Source organism: Caretta caretta, chromosome 28 (assembly GCF_965140235.1).
Source record: "Caretta caretta isolate rCarCar2 chromosome 28, rCarCar1.hap1, whole genome shotgun sequence".
Lineage (NCBI taxonomy): Eukaryota > Metazoa > Chordata > Testudines > Cheloniidae > Caretta > Caretta caretta.
This window is the reverse complement of record NC_134233.1, coordinates 14,881,549-14,902,292: the sequence shown is the minus strand read 5'-3', so window position 1 is coordinate 14,902,292 and position 20,744 is coordinate 14,881,549. Positions and strand designations below refer to the sequence as shown.

Below are 20,744 nucleotides of genomic sequence, written 5' to 3'. Positions count from 1 at the left end.
GGCCTCCTGGCCTGGGAAAGAGACAAAGGCCAAAGGACGGGGGTCTGAGTTTGGAGCTGGCTGGGGAAACGGAGGGAGGCCCAGCACCGGGGTCTGGGCTCCCCATCCCCGAAGATGGACGTGACTGAGGGATCCTGTTGTCTGTACCTACAAGCTCTGGTTTGGACTGTGTTCCTGTCGTCTAATAAACCTTCTGTTTTACTGGCTGGCTGAGAGTCAAAGTGAACCGCAGGAAGTGGGGGGTGCAGGGCCCTGACCCCCCCCCCCCCCCCACACACACACACGCTCCGTGACAGGGACTAAGGGTGTTTCCAGTGAGGCCCTGCAGGGATTGGTTCTTGGCCCAATGCTATTTAATATATTTAATCAATGACCTGGAAGAAAAGAAAATCATCACTGAGAAAGTTTGCAGAGGACACAAAAACTGGGGCAGTGGAAAACAATGGAGAGGAGGGTCACTGCAATCTGGAGTGCTTGATAAACTGGGTGCAAGCAAACAATATGCAAATTAATACCTCTTAAAATGTAACTATATATAGCTAGGAACAAGGAGCCTCAGTGATACTTACAGGATGGGGGACTCTCCGGGGAAGCAGTGACTCTGAAAAAGATCTGGGGCCCAAATTCAGGAAGGACGTGGATACATTGGAGAGGAGTCAGAGAAGAGCCATGACGAAAGGATTAAAAAACCGACCTGAGCGCGAGAGACTTCAGGAGTTCAATCTAGTTAGCTTGCCGAAGAAAAGGTTAAGGGGTGAGTTGATTATAATCTAGAAGTACCTACGTCAGGAGTGGCCAATAATTTTTGCAGGGGGGGGCCACTCCATGAATGTTGGTAAGTCGTCACCAGCCGCACTTCTATGATATTAATGGAGAGGGTGCGAGGTCTGGAAGGGAATCTGGGTGTGGGGAGGGGGAGTGTCTGACCTGGGGCAGGGGTGCAGGCTCTGGCCGGGAGGTGCTTGCCACAGGCGGCTCCCGGCCGTGCCCACACCTGCAAGCACCACCCCTGCAGCTCCCTTTGGCCGGTTTCTGCAGAGATGGGCCAGCAGCTGCTTCCGGGAGCGGCGTGGGGCCATGGCAGGCAGGCAGCCTGCCTGAGCCCCGCTGCACTGTGCGGCTTTTAGCAGCTCGGACTCAGAGATCCCAAGGGGGCAGAGGAGGCGGGACAGAAATGTTAGATGGGCCGGATCCGGCCTGTATTTTGCCCGCCCTTGAGGTACGTGGAGAACAAATATTTAATACTGGGCTTTTCAGTCTAGTAAATTGAAGCCAGATGACTTCTGAGTGGAAATAAGGCACAAATTGTTTAAAGTGAGACTATTTAACTACTGGAACAATTTCCCAAGGGTCACGGTAGATGCTCCATCCCTGGCAATTTTTATATCAAGATTGGACGTGTTTCTGCTCCAGGAATGATTGTGTGATACAGGGGGTCAGACTAGAGGATTGCGAAGGTCCTGCTATGGCGTGTCCACTCCACACAGCCTCCCCCCGAAAAGGCGTTAATTAGGCCAATTAACCTAGAGGCTGCACCTGGAGGAAAGCCTTGGGCTGCTAGGGTCTAATTGCGGATGAAATCCAGCTGGGCAAGGAGCTGAGTGGGCTCTTTAAAGAGAGGAAATGGGCAGGTTTAAGGTTGCCAATTTTGGTTTTCCTGGAGGTTTCATCCCTAATTTTTAATTAAAGATTTGCTCTTCATCGCCTGGAGACTCCAGGATAACTGGAGGTTTGGCAACCCTCAGCAGCAGGGCCGGATTTACACCTTACGGGCCCCCTTAGGCTCTGCATCTTCAGCGCCCCCCTGCCAACAACTGACCCTCGGGTTTTCCATAGAGTTGGTGAGCTAATTCTCCACCTGCACCCCAAGGAGGTGCTGCCCAGGAGTGAGTAGGGTGGGCCTCCGTCACAGTCCCTGCTGGCCTTGGTCTCAATGAATTTTCCACTCCCTTAAGTATAGGAAGGATGTTCGCTACTCTCCGGTCGTAGGGTGCTACCCTGGATAGAGAGAGGTCGTAAAAATCCTTGTACGGACTGGCAATCTCCTATGCCAGTTGGTTCGCTATTCTGGGGGGTAAAAGACATCCCGCGACCCCAGACTGATCCTGCCCAGCCCAGCCCCCCAATCCCCTGCCCCCAGAAGACAAAGCCTCCCAGGCTGGGGGGTGTGTGTCAATTCTCTGGGGGGGGGGGAATTTGGGGGTGCCCCTGTGGGGGTGCGGGAGACACCCAGAGCAACTATAGTGGGGAGGGAGTGTCAGTTCTCAGAGGGGAATTTGGGGATGTGGGGGTGTCAGTTCTCGAGGGGAGCAATTTGGGGGTGTGCTCGTGGGGGTGGGGAGACACCCAGCGCAATTACAGCAGGGGAGGGACTATAAGGTGGGTAGAAAGCTGGCTAGATCTTCAGGCTCAATGGGGAGTGATCAATGGCTCCATGTCTAGTTGGCAGCCGGGATCAAGCAGAGTGCCCCAAGGGTCGGTCCTGGGGCCGGTTTTGTTCAATATCTTCATTAATGATCTGGAGGATGGCGTGGATTGCACCCTCAGCAAGTTTGCAGAGGGCACTAAACTGGGAGGAGAGGTAGATACGCTGGAGGGGAGGGATAGGATACAGAGGGACCTAGACAAATTGGAGGATTGGGCCAAAATAAATCTGATGAGGTTCAACAAGGACAAGTGCAGAGACCTGCACTTAGGACGGAAGAACCCAATGCACCGCTACAGACTAGGGACCGAATGGCTCGGCAGCAGTTCTGCGGAAAAGGACCTAGGGGTGACAGTGGACGAGAAGCTGGATATGAGTCAGCAGTGTGCCCTTGTTGCCAAGAAGGCCAATGGCATTTTGGGATGTATAAGTAGGGGCATTGCCAGCAGATCGAGGGACGTGATCGTTCCCCTCTATTCGACATTGGTGAGGCCTCATCTGGAGTACTGTGTCCAGTTTTGGGCCCCACACTACGAGAAGGATGTGGATAAATTGGAGAGAGTCCAGCGAAGGGCAACAAAAATGATGAGGGGACTGGAACACATGAGTTATGAGGAGAGGCTGAGGGAGCTGGGATTGTTTAGTCTGCAGAAGAGAAGAGTGAGGGGGGATTTGATAGCTGCTTTCAACTACCTGAAAGGGGGTTCCAAAGAGGATGGCTCTAGACTGTTCTCAGTGGTAGCAGATGACAGGACAAGGAGTAATGGTCTCAAGTTGCAGTGGGGGAGGTTTAGGTTGGATATTAGGAAAAACTTTTTCACTAGGAGAGTGGTGAAACACTGGAATGCGTTGCCTAGGGAGGTGGTGGAATCTCCTTCCTTAGAAGTTTTTAAGGTCAGGCTTGACAAAGCCCTGGCTGGGATGATTTAGTCGGGGATCGGTCCTGCTTGGAGCAGGGGGTTGGACTAGATACCTCCCGAGGTCCCTTCCAACCCTGATCTTCTATGATTCTAAGAAGAAAATTTAAGAGGGGGGTATCAGTTCTCAGGAAGGGGGAATTTGGCAGTGGGGAGACACCCAGTCCAATTACAGCGGGGGGGAGGGAGGGCAGGTGTCAGTTCTCAGGGGGGAATTTGGGGGTGCACCCGTGGGGGTGGGGTGTCAGTTCTTGGGGGGTAATTTGGGGGTGCATGCGTGCGGGTGGGGAGACACCCAGCGCAGCTATGGTGGGCGAGCGGGGCCAGTTCTCGGGAGGCGGGAATTTGAGGGTGGGGAGACACCCAGCCCAATTATAGCAGGGGTGTCAGTTTTTGGGGAGAATTTGGGGTGCAGCCGTGGGGGTGTCAGTTCTCAGGGAGGGGGAATTTGGGGGTGCACCCGTGGGGGTGTCAGTTTTTTGGGGGGAATTTGGGGGTGCACCGTGGCGGTGTCAGTTTTTGGGGAGAATTTGGCGTGCAGCCGTGGGGGTGTCAGTTCTCGGGGAGGAGGGATTTGGGGGTGCAGCCGTGGGGGAGGGGGGGTCAGTTCTCGGGGAGGGGGGATTTGGGGGGCACCCGTGGGGGAGGGGGTGTCAGTTCTCGGGGAGGGGGGATTTGGGGGTGCAGCCGTGGGGGAGGGGTCGTCAGTTCTCGGGGAGGGGGGGTTTGGGGGTGCACCCGTGGGGGAGGGGGCGTCAGTTCTCGGGGAGGGGGGATTTGGGGGGCACCCGTGGGGGAGGGGGCGTCAGTTCACGGGGAGGGGGGATTTGGGGGTGCAGCCGTGGGGGAGGGGGGGTCAGTTCTCGGGGAGGGGGGATTTGGGGGGCAGCCGTGGGGGAGGGGGCGTCAGTTCTCGGGGAGGGGGGATTTGGGGGGCAGCCGTGGGGGAGGGGGCGTCAGTTCTCGGGGAGGGGGGGTTTGGGGTGCAGCCGTGGGGGAGGGGGGGTCAGTTCTCGGGGAGGGGGGATTTGGGGGGCAGCCGTGGGGGAGGGGGCGTCAGTTGTCGGGGAGGGGGGATTTGGGGGTGCAGCCGTGGGGGAGGGGTCGTGAGTTCTCGGGGAGGGGGGGTTTGGGGGGCACCCGTGGGGGAGGGGGTGTCAGTTCTGGGGGAGGGGGGGTTTGGGGGGCACCCGTGGGGGAGGGGGTGTCAGTTCTGGGGGAGGGGGGATTTGGGGGGCACCCGTGGGGGAGGGGGCGTCAGTTCTCGGGGAGGGGGGGTTTGGGGGGCAGCCGTGGGGGAGGGGGGGTCAGTTCTGGGGGAGGGGGGATTTGGGGGGCAGCCGTGGGGGAGGGGGGGTCAGTTCTCGGGGAGGGGGGATTTGGGGGTGCAGCCGTGGGGGAGGGGTCGTCAGTTCTCGGGGAGGGGGGGTTTGGGGGGCACCCGTGGGGGGGGAAGGCGCCCAGCGCAGCTACGGCGGCCGAGCGGGGTCAGTTCCCGGGGGCGAGGGCAGGGACCCCGGGCGGGGGCGGGGCCGCGCGCGCGAGGCTCGTTGCCGAGCGCGGGGAGCGGGGGCGGGGCCCTAAGGTCGCCGGGAGCAGCCCGGAAGTGACGTCGCGCGTGCCGCGCCGTGGGGCTCCCTTGGGGGGGCCCCCGGAGGGCGGTTGGCGCCGCGCCGCGAGCCGTGACCTCGTCCCAGCCCGCGCGAGGTGGCGCTGATCCGTTAGGGCGGGTGGAGCAGCGGCGCGAACGTGGCGCCGGGCGCGTCCTCGTGACCCGCCGAGCCCCGCGCCGCCCCGCAGGTCACAGGGGATGGGGGCGTGGCCGGGGAGTGAATGTGTGGGGGGATGGGCAGGGGGCTATGGGGGGGCAGGCTGGCTGGGGGGGGCTGTGTGGGGGAGGCGGGGGGGCTGGGGAAAGCGGGGGGCTGTGTGGGGGAGGCGGGGGGGCTGGGGGGGCTGTGTGGGGGAGGCGGGGGGGTTGGAGGGGGCGGTGTGGGGGAGGCGGGGGGGCTGGGGAAAGCGGGGGGCTGTGTGGGGGAGGCGGGGTGGCTGGGGGAGGCTGTGTGGGGGAAGCGGGGTGGCTGGGGAAAGCGGGGGGCTGTGTGGGGGAGGCGGGGGGGTTGGAGGGGGCTGTGTGGGGGAAGCGGGGTGGCTGGGGAAAGCGGGGGGCTGTGTGGGGGAGGCGGGGTGGCTGGGGGAGGCTGTGTGGGGGAAGCGGGGTGGCTGGGGAAAGCGGGGGGGCTGTGTGGGGGAGGCGGGGGGGTTGGAGGGGGCTGTGTGGGGGAGGCGGGGTGGCTGGGGGAAGCGGGGTGGCTGGGGAAAGCGGGGGGGCTGTGTGGGGGAGGCGGGGTGGCTGGGGGAGGCTGTGTGGGGGAAGCGGGGTGGCTGGGGAAAGCGGGGGGCCTGTGTGGGGGAGGCGGGGGGGTTGGAGGGGGCTGTGTGGGGGAGGCGGGGTGGCTGGGGGAAGCGGGGTGGCTGGGGAAAGCGGGGGGGCTGTGTGGGGGAGGCGGGGTGGCTGGGGGGGCTGTGTGGGGGAAGCGGGGTGCCTGGGGAAAGCGGGGGGGCTGTGTGGGGGAGGTGGGGGGGTTGGAGGGGGCTGTGTGGGGGAGGCGGGGTGGCTGGGGAAAGCGGGGGGGCTGGGGGGGCTGTGTGGGGGAGGCGGGGTGGCTGGGGGGGGCTGTGTGGGGGAAGCGGGGTGGCTGGGGAAAGCGGGGGGCTGTGTGGGGGAGGCGGGGTGGCTGGGGAAAGCGGGGGGGCTGTGTGGGGGAGGCGGGATGGCTGGGGGAGGCTATGTGGGGGAGGTGGGGTGGCTGGGGAAAGCGGGGGGCTGTGTGGGGGAGGCAGGGGGGCTGGGGGGGAGGCGGGGTGGCTGGGGAAAGCGGGGGGCTGTGTGGGGGAAGCGGGGTGGCTGGGGAAAGCGGGGGGCTGTGTGGGGGAGGCGGGGGGGATGGGGGGGGCTGTGTGGGGGAAGCGGGGTGGCTGGGGAAAGCGGGGGGCTGTGTGGGGGAGGCGGGGGGGCTGTGGGGGAGGTGGGGTGGCTGGGGGGGCTGTGTGGGGGAGGCGGGGGGTGGCTGTGGGTTGATGCCTCTGTAGTTCATCCAGGCATGAATTCCAGGCATGCCGTGGCCTGTATCCCACCGGCAGTCGGACTAGTCCAGTGGTTCCCAAAGTTTAACAACCCACAAACCCGTTTCACTAAAATGTCAAGTCTCGCGAGCCCCCTCCTAATAATGAATGTTTCCCGGGATTTTCTCCTTTACCTGAGTATAAATGCTAAAAGCCGTGATCTTGGAAATACAAACTTTGTTTTTACAACATTCTTATTACACACTATTTTATTATCATTCATCATTACAGTATTTTATTACATTCTGAAAACGGCCACACTCTTCCCAGATCTCACTGTGGCAGCTTGTATCGCTTTGAATACGCCTGTTGTAAGAGGAGGCTCCTAGGTTTCCTCCAGGAGCATCAGATGTGAAGCAGCCCGAAGGGCTTCAAGAAGCCAACGTAAAGATTTCCCCCTACACAAGCATTCAGGGCTTGAGCGGTCCAGGCAAACAATGCACCTTACAACGAAGCTTAAACTTGTTCTTTGTCATAATTTTAAAAACCATACGAGCTGCCTATTGAATTTTAAAAACAGCAAAAAAAAAAAAAAAAATCCACCTCCCTTTCCATTTCTTAAAAGGTGTCTTGGAGTTTAAATGTCCTCAGTGTGATAGAGATGCTTGCTTGCTTTGAGCTGCTCAGCTCTTGGAAGTGCAGGGGCTCCGGGCTGCTGGCCCCGTGCTGCCCGGGGTCCCTCGGGACAGCTCTGTCCACCATTAGGGAATTTTTTCCCTGGAACCCCCTGTAACATTTTGCGAACCCCCAAGGGGTTCATGAACCCCAGTTTGGGAACCACTGGACTAGAGGATCACAGTCCTCCCCTCTGGCCTTAGACTGTCTGAATCTAGGACTCTAAACTCCTGCAGTTGGTTCCCTGCTGAGTCTGAGCCAAATGATACACAGCAACAGCAAGGCAAAGTATCACAGAGGTTTCCAGTGTTACCCCATAGCAGGTCCTCATTCAGACCCTTTGATAGGGATATGTGTCTGGACTGGATGGTGAAGGGGTTCTCGTGACCTGGTTGGAGGTCGGCAGGCTATGAGGTTTTAGCCCGGGCAGTACTGACTGGGCAGTAATAAAGATCATTGGGGAGCGGTTAGACGCAAACGGTGTTCTTGCTACTGGCCGAGACTGGGTAAAGGGAGTAACGAAGGTAGTGATATCGGCCTGAGAACTGGGGAAGTTGTTCCACGTAACAGAACAGGGCCCCTGTGAATCCCTGGAATTGTGTGTTGTTAAAAAGGAGGTCCTGGCCATAGCTGCTGGGATTGTACCAATGATAACTGGAACTGCCCCTGATTTCAACACATTAGCTTTTAAGACTACATTGTTAGACTGAATTCGGAAATAAAGGTGATTTTAGGATCCAGAGATCCAGGTAGGAGGCACCCTGAGTTACAATAAGATATTTTTTGAGCGGTTGTTTGTTTTTTGAGACAAGCTAGGAAAGGAAATGACAGGAGAACTGAACCTGTCCAGGCAGTAACTTTTGCCATCAGCGGGCCCCCAGCTCTACAAGAGGAGCCGGGCGGAGAAAGGGGCCCAGTGCAGTATGGCATGTTAGAGGAAGAGGACAGGGAGGTGCAATGGGCACCTGAGGAGCAAGAAAGGGAAGTGGATATGGATATCAGATGCGAAACAGAGGCTGTATGAAGGGACTGAGAGTGGAAGCATGGAGGAAGCACGTGATGGCAATTGGAAGCCCACAAGTGAGTTATTGTAGAGCGTTGTCCAGTTAGAGAGGCAAAAGGAATTGACTGACGGGTTCCTGTAACTCTCACAATGGACCCTGTATCATCAGTGCCACCCTGATAGCGGTGCCCGCCTTCCCGGACTCCTCCGAGGTAGTGGCCCACCTACAGTTTGACAAATGGGGGCATCCCATTGTAGGGGCAATAATGGGGAGATTAGGAAAAGCAACATGCCCCGCTAAGCTAATTGACGCCAGTGCATCCGTATGTGTGCTTGGCGAGCAATGGCTTCCCGGCAACAGAAAATTCGAGACAACTAGTATCGTATACAGGGGAGACCATGAAAACATTTATCGGGAGACCGATCCTGACCCACCCAGGGAATCGGGAGTCATGGGTAAAGTGATGTGTTCAGAAGCAGGATCAAATTGGGAATAGGGGTAAGGAGGATGGAATATTGGGAACGCCTTACCTTAATGAGGGGAGACTCATTGTGGATTTAGCCATTGGGTTCCTATGGGCAAATAGTGACGAGCCAGCAGAAACACTCACCCCCCCTCCAGTAATGCTGTACGTAGGTGTGTGGCGGTAAAGGCCTCAGAAGGAGGGCAAGCTGAAGAAGGGGACCCATGGGTGGACAAGTTTCCTGGGGTATGGGCTGAAAATAAATCGGAGTGTGGGAAAATGGATGCTGAGTTTTAATCCAAGGGCCTGACCCCACTCCACGGTGTCAAAACGGTATCCTCAGGAGGCAGAGGAAGGAATAAAATCTTCCATAGAACGTTTGTTAGAACAGGGTGTCGTTGTGCAAATAATGCCCTGATTTGGCTTGTGCTGAAATGGGATGGGAAGACCTGGAGAATGACAGTTGATTTTAGAGCATTAACTGCAGTAACCCCTGCCACTGCCCTGGGGGTGGCCAAGTACCAAGAAGTAGTTGATGCAGGAGCACAGTGGTTCTCAGTAGTAGACTTAGCAAGTGCTTTCTTTGCCATTCCCTAACGCCCTGAGTCTTGGCACAAATTTGGGTTCACTTACAGGGGACAACAGTTCTGTTTTACAAGGGTCCCCCAGGATTTTCATAATGCACCTGCAATTTGTCCCTCCCATGTGGTTAAGATGTGGGACAAATTGATACCTGAAGCCCAAAATAGGGTAATTTCCTATGTTGATGATATATTGGTGCATGGGGACAATAGGGAGGAGGTTGGTAGGATCACTGAGCAGGTATTACAGATCATCCAAGACACTGGATTCAAGGCTAGCAGAGCCAAGGCCCGATTGGTACAGCAAGAGGTAAAATATTTAGGGGTCATATTGGAAAAGGAAGGACAAACCCCAGCGGCACACTGGGTGGAACTGAAAACTTCCCGCCCCTACTCATGGGGCATCCTTAAGAGCCCTTTTGGGAACTGTAAACTTCTCAAGAGATTTTATTGAAATGTATGCTGACGAGAGTCATCCACTGTATTTTCTCCTAAAGAAAGGGGGGCAATTGGAGTGGGGACCTTATCAAGCAAAGGCATCGCTGACTCTGAAACAGGACTTGTCCCAGGCCCCAGCCCTCTCGGATCCAAAGGTGGGAGAACCATTTATCCCGCCACTGGCTAGTATGGTTTGTAGCACTGGGAGCAGTGCTATTACAGAAGCAAAGCATGGGGCAATTACAACTCGGGGTCTGTAGAGCCAAAACACTGAATTACACTGAGCAGAATTTTACACGCTGTGTAAAAAAAGAGAGTGCGTGGCCTTGGTGTGGGCCTTGCTGCATTGGGAATATATAATTGTAGGATCCAACATCATAGTGCAGACCATACATTCCCCGTTAAAATACATAGTATCGGGAAAAGTGCAGGAGGGACAGGTATCTAATCCTACGTTGGTAAAATGGACTCTGGCCCTTGTAAATCGAGGGGTAACTAGAAGAGGGAAAGGTACTATCCCCTGTACCATGTGCCCTGAAAGTGCAAGGGCAGGAGCATGAGTGCCCCCTCCCAAAGTATAAAAAGGTGGAGTGGCCAGTGAAATCAGGACTCCCCCTACAGAAAGCTCGAGAAAAATGCACAAATCTGGTTCGTGGATGGGTCTAGCTATTCTAGTGCTGGGAGAGCTAAGACAGGACTTGGAGCTGTAAAGGTAAATACCAACCAGGAACTAAAGGGACCAGTAAAGCCACACGCAGCACAAGCTGCAGAAGTGGTGGTGATATTAAGGTGTTACAGTTTGAGGATCAGGAAGCCGCCCTGGCAATTTTTACCGATTCGGACTAGGTGTGCAGAGCCGTAGTGGTGTGACTACCCATCTGGGTAGCTAGGGGTATGTGCCCAGGAGATGGAAAGCCAGTAGCTTGTGAACAGTACTGGGAGCAAGTGGTGGTGTGAAGAAAGGGAGACAGTTATGTAACACATGGAAACACATCAGAAACCAGGGAGTGAGGATGGATTTTGGAATAACAGGGCAGATGTGTTAGCCAAACAAGCGACCATGTTAACACAAGGCAAGGAAGAGAAGGTAATCAAAGCAGTAACCAGAGCACAAAAGCAGGTGACAAGCCCAGAGATGTTGGCTCTACAAGCCCTACAGGATGGGGACGATGAAATTGAATGATTACTGAAGCAAAAAATTCTCCTAGGAAAATGGCATGTACATAAAGACCCTGGAGGGGCAGTGTGGGTCACTGAGCATGACTCAGATCTTGGGGAACAGCCTAAAAGGTGGTTAGTGCCTAAGAAAGTCAGGACTGAATTGATTCAGTATGTGCATGAGCAAGGGCATTTTGAAGTGGACAAAATTCTGGATAGGATCAAAGACACAGGGTGGTGGCCCACCCTAAAGGAAGATGTAAAGCGGTGGTGTAATACTTGTTTGCAATGTGCTATGGTCAATGCAGGCCCTCAGGTACAAAAGGGTCCCATTGCTCACCAAAGGATGGAGGGTCCGTGGGCCCGGTTACAGATAGACAATATTGGACCCCTACTAGTCACCCGCGAAATAACAAGTATTGTTTGGGGATTGCAGATCCCTTTAAAAAATGGATAGAAGCCATCCCAATAAAAACCAACACAGCTTTGACTACAGCCAATCGTTTAATGTGGTGGTTAGCCCGTGGGCGCTGCCCAAAAAATCAATTTGGACCAAGGCCCACACTTCGTTGGGAAAACTCTGCAGGAACTATGTAACATACTCGGCGTTAAGCAAAGGTTCCACATTGCAGGACACCCCCAATCCTCAGGACAAGTGGAACAAACTCACCACACTCTAAAGGATGCTTTAAGAAAAATGTTAAAAGAAAATGGAGAAGATTGGGATGAAAAACTGCCTATGATTCTAACGGCCTTAAGGTTGGTCCGAGCGAGTCATGGTTGCAGTCCCTTTGTAGCAAGGACAGGAAGGGACATGAGAACACCCCAAAAAGGGTGGCTAGATGTAGATATTCCAGATGGGTGGCAACCCAGAGTGCTAAATAACCAAAGGATCCAGTCCCTTTTGGAGGCATTAACAGAAACCCGCAAGAAAAGAGCAGAACAATTGGGCCTTAATGTAAAAAAGCTGGGTAAAAAAGCCGATTTAGTGGGAGGTTGGAAAGCAGGGGTTGGATTGAAAATGTGCAGAACGAGATCATTCCGTGGGCATGAAATGGGAAGGCCCACTGAACTCTGTGAAAAAAGCCAGCCCAACAGTATACCAGGGAGACATCTGGTCACAGAGGCTAAACAAGCCAAAGTTAAAATGGTTCCATGGAAAGGGGATTTCAAGCAGTAACCTCTAATTAGCCCCACCAAGGGGAAGGCGGGGGTGGGGGGGGGAAATGTTTTTGTCTTTCAGAGTTCCAAGGAAAGGCTGGAGCCAGTAGAAGAACACAAGTAACCCGGGCACCATAATGAAGAAGCTTCTGTCGTGTGTGTGTTTGTGTGTGTTGTGTGTTGCGTGTTGTTTGTCTGCTAGCCAACCCTATTCGCTGGCCTGTCGACATTCATGCAGTAAATGTATGGAGAAATGAATTCTGGATGATGGTACAATGTTGGTACAAATCTGAGAATCAAGGCCCAGCACACTGACTATTCCCCCAGGACAACAATTGCAAACGTCAGGAAACTGCCCCAATGCACCTTGGCAGGTGAATATCTGGGATACAGGAGAAATGGAGCCCCCTGAATGGATTAAAGAAACTCAGGGCCGTGAATGTACTAAACACCAACCTAAAGTTCCATTACAATATCCGTGTCTGACTAATTTTCATAATATCCCTCCCCAACTCGGTGAATATATATTGCAAAACATCTGGGTAAAATTACATTTTGAAATAATTGCTACTGAACCTGATATGCAAAAATCAAGGAGACACTCACTGAACAGACCACATGTGGTAAAATTGGATCATAGGGGAGAAGTTATTAAATCACCAATACGATCTCTAAAGCAAAACTGAGCTGGACCTCACCGGGTTAAATGTGTCCAAGGTTGTATCTCAATGTGCCCCATATGTACAAAGTCTCCATAAGGGGTGGGCAGCATGGCTGAAATGATGTATATTGAAAAATCCATTTGAAAAAGGACACCAAGGGGTGTATTGGAAACTACTTTGGGTGGAACTGGATTAGGAGTTGGAGTACTGGATGCTGCTAACAAAGCGGTATTGGCAAACAAACTGAGTTATGTTACAGCTGAAATAGAAGAATTGAAAAGTCCATCCTTGTCAAAATTAGGGATATATTCCCTGAACAGAAGTCAGCTGTTGTGTTGGCAGGAAGGGGATGTGTTTGTGTTCGGCCTCATTGTCCAACAGCAGTAGTAGATGATAATGCAGTGTATTTTATTAGCGCTGTCAATTCTTCACGGGTAACTCAAAAAATGAATGATTAAAAAAATGAAATGCCATTTTAATCGCACTGTTAAACAATAATAGAACACGAATTGAAATTGATTAGAAATATTTTTGGATGTTTTTCTACATTTTCAAATATATTGATTTTAATTACAGCATAGAATACAAAGTACACAGTGCTCATTTTATAGTATTTATTACAAATATTTGCACTGTAAAAAAGATAGAGGAAATTGTATTTTTCAGTTCGCCTCATACAAGTACTGTCGTGCAATCTCTTTATTGTAAAAGTGCAACTTAAGTTTTGTCTCCACTTACCGTGGCTCAGTGATGAGCAGGGGGTTGGACTAGATGACCCCCTGAGGTCCCTTCCAACCCTGATATTCTATGATTCTATATGGTGATTGATCCACCGGGGGTCGATTTAGCAGGTCTAGTGAAGATCCGCTAAATCGACCGCCGGTCGCTCTCCCGTCAACTCCGGTACTCCACCGGAACGAGAAGCATAACGTAAGTTGACGGGAGAGCTTCTCCTATCGACTCAGTGTGGTGTAGACACTGCAGTAAGATACAGCGACTACAGCAGGGGTCTCAAACTCAAATGACCACAAGGGCCACATGAGGACTAGTACATTGGCCAGAGGGCCACATCACTGACACGCCCCCCCGGCTGCCCCTGGCCCCGCGCCTGCCATGAGGCCCCGCCCCTGCCCTGCCTTTTCCTACCCCTTCCCTGCCCTCATTCCAACCCCTTCCCTGAAAGGCCTCGTGTTTGAGACCACTGGACTACAGCTATGTGAATAACTTAGCTGCGTAACACAGTTGTGTAGCTTAGGTCGACTTAACCCCAGAGTCTAGACCTGCCCTTACAAATGTAGCTTTTTTTTGTTACATAAATGAACTCAAAAAGAAAACAATGTAAAACTAGAGCCTACAAGTCCACTCAGTCCTACTTCTTGTTCAGCAAATTGCTAAAACAAACAAGTTGGTTTATGTTTATGGGAGATAATGTTGCCCGCTTCTTATTTACAGTGTCACCTGAAAGTGAGAACAGCTGTTCGCATGCCACTTTTGTAGCTGGCATTGCAAGGTATTTACGTGCCAGATATGCTAAACGTTCATATGCCCCTTCATGCTTCGGTCATCATTCCAGAGGCCCAAGCTACTGCCGCTAGGGGAGGTGGATTACCTACACTGAAGGGGAGGGGGGGGAGTTATCTTACTCTTTCACCCATAACTTCATCTTTAATTTCCTTTTCATTGGTTTATCCCATAGGGCTAGCCTGCTGGCTTGCTTCTTTATATCCTGCCTTTATTGTTCGTTTATTTGATTATATTTGGCTTATATTTTTATATAGGACTATTGTGTGATGTTTGGCTGTAACACAAGGATCCTACAGGTCTGTATCCTGTATTGACTTGTGACCTTTGGCATAGATAACTGGCCTAACAGTTACCCTTTGAGATTTTGGGTAACTAAACACGTTTAGTTAAGAAATTTGGGACTCAACGGTAACCACAAGGTACACCGCCAGAACATGGAGGTAACGAACAGAAACTGGTTTGAGCAACAGGTTTCGAGAATGAGCTCATTGGCATTAATATATATGAATATATTAGACTATAGGATAAGTGCACCCCAATATTATGGGGGTGAGGAAATTAGATTTGGGCATGGAAGGTTGGGCACTGGCATGAACATTCAGAGTGCTCAGACCCCAGAAGAGGGCAGACCACCAAGCGGAAGCCGCTCTCGCTAGCTTTTTCCAGCTCTTGGCTTTTTCATCTTTATCTTTTGAGTCTTTTAGCTGTTAATTTAGCTACTCAGCTGCTGACCCTTCAGCTCTATTATTCACCATCAGTGTCGAGCGTTGAGGAACCTGGACCATCGGACTCATTTGGCAAGCCAGAGACGAGGCTGGTCCTTTGACTCTTACCACCGGGTCCGCAAGGAAGGGAGTGAGTATGTTAATAGAGGAAGCTTTTATAAAATGATATTATAATACCCCCAGAACTGTATTATTTCCTTTTGATTTTGTGGTTTGGAGCTTTGATAACTTTCCCATTTATTTTAATAAAAGTCTCCGAGGCTTTGTTTTGTCCTCAGCGCGAGTGTTCTTGCCACAGCTCCCAAGGGTCCTTGTGTAATGCCGACAGATCCCGGTCATCGGCGGGCGGGATCAAACCTCGGACCTCTGGAGCTTAGTGCATCAGCCTCACCCCATGAGCCAAAAGCCAATGGGCTGTTTGCTCAGGCTGTAGAGGAGACTCATTCTTCTCTCTCTAAGTGGTCTCCGTGCCACCAGATGGGACAGAGCACCACACCCAGGAGGTGCATGGGTTACACCTGCAAACTGTTGGAACTCACGACATTTGATTCTGTGTAGCCTGGTTCTGGGACGAAAACCCTCTGCTCCGATCAACTGGCAAGTCTATAACAATAATAAACAGCCCCCCAAAAATCAGGCAACATTGGTAACGCTAACGAAGGCTACGTTTTAGTCACAGTGGGTAGTTTTAGTAAAAGTCCTGGAGAGGTCACGGGCCCTAAACAAAAATTCATGGGCCATGACCTGTCCAGGACTTTTACTAAAACTGCCCACTGTGACTAAAACTTGGGCGGGAGTGCACTGCAAAGTGCAATGGTCTGGGGCACCACGGGTGCTGGGGGAGGGGGTTGAGGTGACTTGGGCCCCCCTCTGGTGCTGGGGAAGAGGGAGGCTGGGCTGCGGCACATGGCCCAGGACCCCTGCTGGTACGGGCCGGGGGGGGGAGATAGGCCGCGGCGTGCGGTGGGGAGCCGCGCTGATACTGGGGAGGGCGGGCCATGACGTGCGACCCAGGACTCTGGCTGGTGCTGGGGGAGGGAGGGTTGGCGGGGCTCCCTACCCGGCTCCACGACCCTGCAGCTTCTAGGTGGTGGAGGCAGGGGCCAGGGCAGGAGCCCCTCCGCGGCTCCCGCCACAAGCGCCGGCTGCCGCAGCTCCCATTGGCCAGGAATTGTAGCCAATGGGAGCGGTGGGGATGGGGCCTGATGGCGCTGGGCGGAGATCCCCTCCGCTGCCTAGGAGTTGCAGCCTCCACTCCCAGGTAAGCGTCCCCTCCAAACCCTTGCCCCTAGCCCCGAGCCCCCTCCCACACAGCCAAACTGCCCTGGGCCAGCACCAGCCACTGCAGAAGTCGCGGAAAGTCACAGAATCCGTGACCTCCCTGACAGACTCGCAGCCTTAACAATCACACATTCAAAGATCACAAAAACTTGTCATATACGTTCGTTTTCTTTTGATCCTCATTGCCACCAAGTGAAACCAAGTTGTGGTTTGTCACGACATAGGAGCCTCCAAGTCCCACTTTCCAGTTTTCCATTCCATGCATCTGAAGAAGTGGGTTTTTTACCCACGAAAGCTTATGCCCAAATCAATCTGTTACTCTTTAAGGTGCCACCAGACTCCTCGTTGTTTTTGTGGATACAGACTAACACGGCTGCCCCTCTGAAACTTGGTCCCACTTCTGTGAGTTCATATCTCTCTTGATTTTCTGCCATATGCATTGATGGAAGGGGTCTCCTCTGTGGGAATGTTTGCACTGTGCAAAAAAACCCCTCTCTTGTATTTTCACATTTTTTAATCTTTTGAAGTAGATGGAGGTAGAGGAGAAGAGATGCAAATACATAAAACACAAGAAAAAAAACTAAGGTTTGATCTACACTACAGTCCTAGATCGGTATACTAACGTTGGTCATGGGTGTGAAAAATCCACATCTCTGAGCGACCTAGTTATACAGAACTAACCCGTCACAGACAATGCCAGGTTGGTGGGAGAGCTTCTCCTGCTGGCAAAGCTAATGCCTCTCAGGGAGGTGGATTAACAAAGCCAACATGAGAGCTCTCTTCTTTCAGCATAGAGCTTCTTCATTAAAGCACCACAGTGGTTACTCCTGCGGGAATTCTGCACCAAAAAAATCAAAAATTCTGTGCACAATATTTGAAAATTCTGCATAGTTTATTTGTCAAAATAGTACAATATAATCATGTCAGTTACAATTATTTTGGTAATTTCATAGAATCTTAGAATATCAGGGTTGGAAGGGCCCTCAGGAGGTCATCTAGTCCAACCCCCTGCTCAAAGCAGGACCAATCCCCAATTAAATCATCCCAGACAGGGCTTTGTCAAGCCTGACCTTAAAAACCTCTAAGGAAGGAGATTCCACCACCTCCCTAGGAAACCCATTCCAGTGCTTCACAACCCTCCTAGTAAAATAGTGTTTCCTAATATCCAACCTAAACCTCCACCACTGCAACTTGAGTTTCAAAAGATCTGTCAACAAGTATGTCTGTAACAATACAGACCAAAAAAAAAAAAAAGAAAAAAAATCTGATAATTTTTTTCTTTTTTTTGCAGATAGATTCCTTACGAGGCATATTAACACAGAACTTTGTGCAATTCATTTAAATTACAATACAGAGCTGTATTTCCTGCACCTGTCAGAAGCAGTGCAAAGGCTTGGGGGAGTCGGGGGTAACGGAGGAGCAGAGAGAGAGGGAGGGAGCCTAGGAGTGAACCTGGAGGGTGTTAGGTGTGGGTGGGAAGTTTTTGTTTGTGTGTGTGTGGGGGGATTGTTAGGGTGTTGGGAAGCCTCCCCCATGCAGACCCTGGCTGACCCCAAGCATCTTCCATTCAGGCATGTCTGACCCTGTCCCCACACTCCTCATCCCCATGGGTCCCCTCCTCCATCCCTAGGCTAAACGCTGTCACCCCACTACCTCATGCTCCAGCCTGTCCTCCCCACTAGCCATTCTGAACCCCTATCTGTGACCCCTCGGTAGCCCTGTGTACCCCCCTCTGTCCTAACCTGGTTCTGCGGTCAGTGTGCTGTGATGAACTCCCACTCCTGGGGGAATTCTGCAGCACTGGACATAAAACCGTGTATTTTCCTGCCTAAAATACGTTTTGCCTAAGAAGTGCTGAAGTTCCGACTTTTGCCCACCATTGGCCTCTGGTGGGGAAAAGGAGGAACTGCAGCATATCTGAGGCAAAATGATTTTTAGGCAGGAAAATACAAAATTATGTGAGACAGATGAATTCTGTGCATCCGCAGTAGCGCAGAATTCCCCCAGGAAGAAGCGGTGCAGCTCCACGAATGCTGCATTTTTAAGTGCAGACAAGCTTTATGAGACAAAAACAGAATCAGGACTCAATATTCATGCATCCTAGAGCCTGAAATCGGAGCCCGACACATTCAGTCCCCTCTTTGGTTATTTCCAGAGCATGAAAATCCTTTTTACCCACTCAGGCAGCCAGTTTGGGATCCACAGGGAAGGAATATCCTCCAAAGGACTCTCTCTCTCTCTTTGCCTCATGAAATTTTGAATCCAAACAGTGAAGGATGATTGTTCTCAGGCTAACCATGACATCTTTTGGGACTGTAATCAGTGACACTGTTTTTAGAACACCATTCCTTAGTTCAATTTCCCTTGCGTCATTGGTCACCATAGCTACCTTTAGTGGGTGAAAACCAAGAACTGTGTGCATATTGTTTCTATGCCAGTTCTTTCCAAATCCTTGCCCTTGGTGAGGGTAAATTTACACTTCTCTGAAGTAGAACCCTTACCAGACCACTTGAAATCTCAGCAGTGTTAGTGAAGAGTCACTTTCCTAAACATGCCCAGTGTTTCTTTTATTTGGTGGCACAGATCTAGGCTAGGGACTAGATACAGGCCTGGGTCGGGATCTCTGTAAGTTACCAAAGCTGGAGTTTCTATTAAAAAAGTTATTTTTCTGCAACTATTTCATTTTATACACTGATCTCATTTTATACAAATTTGCCTCACCTACAAAGAGTAAATTCAACAAAAAACCCTTACTTCTATTTCCTCCACATTTGCATTATGAAGGGCAGCATTTCCCATATCATTGGATCAGCTAGGAGAGATTTCTGTAGGGTTACAAATGCTTTTGGAACCAACTATATGAACATTTTGCCTAGTGCCAAGTCACTTACTGTGGAATTCTCTTCCCAGATCATCTGAGCTAATAGTGAATTAAACACTAGTACTCCTCTGGGATCATCTGCACTTCCTTCAGTTAGTTCCAGTTTGGGGTCTGCTGTTGTTCACCATTTCCAAGTGGAGATTTTAAATCACTGCTCTTTCTTTTGTTAGCATGTCCAGTAGATTGGCGCATTCTCTCCTACTGACTGAACTGCGCTTGAATTTTCTCCATGTCATCATGCAGGGGTGGGGGGAAAGCCAAACTAAAGTGAGAAATCATTTTAGCAAATAGCCATTTGTCTCAAAGTCTCCAATAAATCTGAGCAACATCCTGTCAAACTAAAGTAATCGCCATGTGGGTGACCAAACAGCCCAGAAAGAGAGAAACCCACATTGCAGAGAGGTAGACGACATGAAAATGAAAGAGTCAAGTGAAATTCCAGAGCAGGTTACATCTGATGACTCGGAATCAGGGCAAGAGATTCTCCCATCATGTTCTCCACTGATCCATTCAAACCTGCTTCACTCAGCACTGTCATTATTGAGTTATGTTATTTCGCAAAGTTTTGGCATCCTCATATAGGGAGAAAAAACAGCCAAACTTCCCAGAAGTGGCTTTACCAATAGATGGAAACTGGGATTTAAACTCCAAACGATCCCACTGTATGGGGAGATTTTGATGGATCAGTACCAATAGTGAAAAATTGATGATCATACGTGTTGCTAACAGCAGCCAAAACTTGTGGGCCTTTTTGAGGGAGTGCAGCTTAGCAGAGAATCATACAATCATAGAATATCAGGGTTGGAAGGGACTTCAGGAGGTATCTAGTCCAACCCCCTGCTCAAAGCAGGACCAACCTCAACTAAATCATCCCAGCCAGGGCTTTGTCAAGCCTGACCTTAAAAACCTCAAAGGAAGTAGATTCCACCACCTCCCTAGGGAACCCATTCCATGCATGACAAAGCCAGGAAGGAAGGGAGCCTCTGGCTCAAACTTTGCCTGCACCTACGTCCCTCCCTGATGAAATCGCTGTTGGATGTGCTGGGGCCTATGTTTTAGGAGAAAAGCAAGAGGCCTGTCTACATTTGCCCTCTCAGAGGTGTCCGTCAGGGCCTCAAGACATGCAAAATTTACAGGAACACATCTGGCTAATTAGCAAGCAGAGAAAACCTCTCACTTAGCTTTTGAAATGGCTTACCGAACATGGTTTGGTTTTTTTTGCTTGATATGTCATTGTCTACCAACAAGGATAAAGAAGCGGTGAGAGGTTTGGACTCTTCGGGATCTCTTCATGGATACAATTTAGGATTCCCAAGGGCAGCTGAAAGATGGGCCAATGCACCGCTTGAGAGCCACACCACACTTTGGTAACTATCGAGGGTTGGGGGTGTTTTCCTCGCATGTTGCAGATGTGTGTAAGTGCTTGAGACTCAATAAAATAAAGCTTTAACTGAGACCCCTCTTGTATTGTATTGTTTGTGCCAGCAAGTTATTGGTTGGGTGGCCATGTCTCCACGGATTTATTTCCTGACACCACCTGGCACAGAATAAAGTTACCTAGAGCTTTGGGTTGAAAGAACCCCGGGTTATAATACTCTGTTTTTGATCCATTTGAATTCCCCTTTGAAACTTTCATCAACTTCAAGCATATAAAAGGTTGTTTGAATGAGGAGGGAGAAAAATTCTTCTTCTTAACCTCTGAGGACAGGACAAGAAGCAATGGGCTTAAATTGCAGCAAGGACAGTTCAGGGTGGACATGAGGAAAAACTTCCTAACTGTTAA

At 51.5% G+C, this 20,744-nt stretch overlaps 1 protein-coding gene and 1 long non-coding RNA gene across 8 annotated transcripts in view; one reads left to right on the top strand and one right to left on the bottom strand.

Moving 5' to 3' along the window:
• The window catches only part of LOC125628634 (uncharacterized), a 99,009-nt gene that overhangs the window by 28,437 nt on the left and 49,828 nt on the right, over window positions 1-20,744 (bottom strand). The window lies entirely within an intron of this gene.
• Window positions 15,813-20,417, top strand: LOC142070337 (uncharacterized). The gene is made up of 2 exons (XR_012666295.1): window positions 15,813-18,236; window positions 18,286-20,417. It is a non-coding gene; the product is annotated as an uncharacterized LOC142070337 (long non-coding RNA).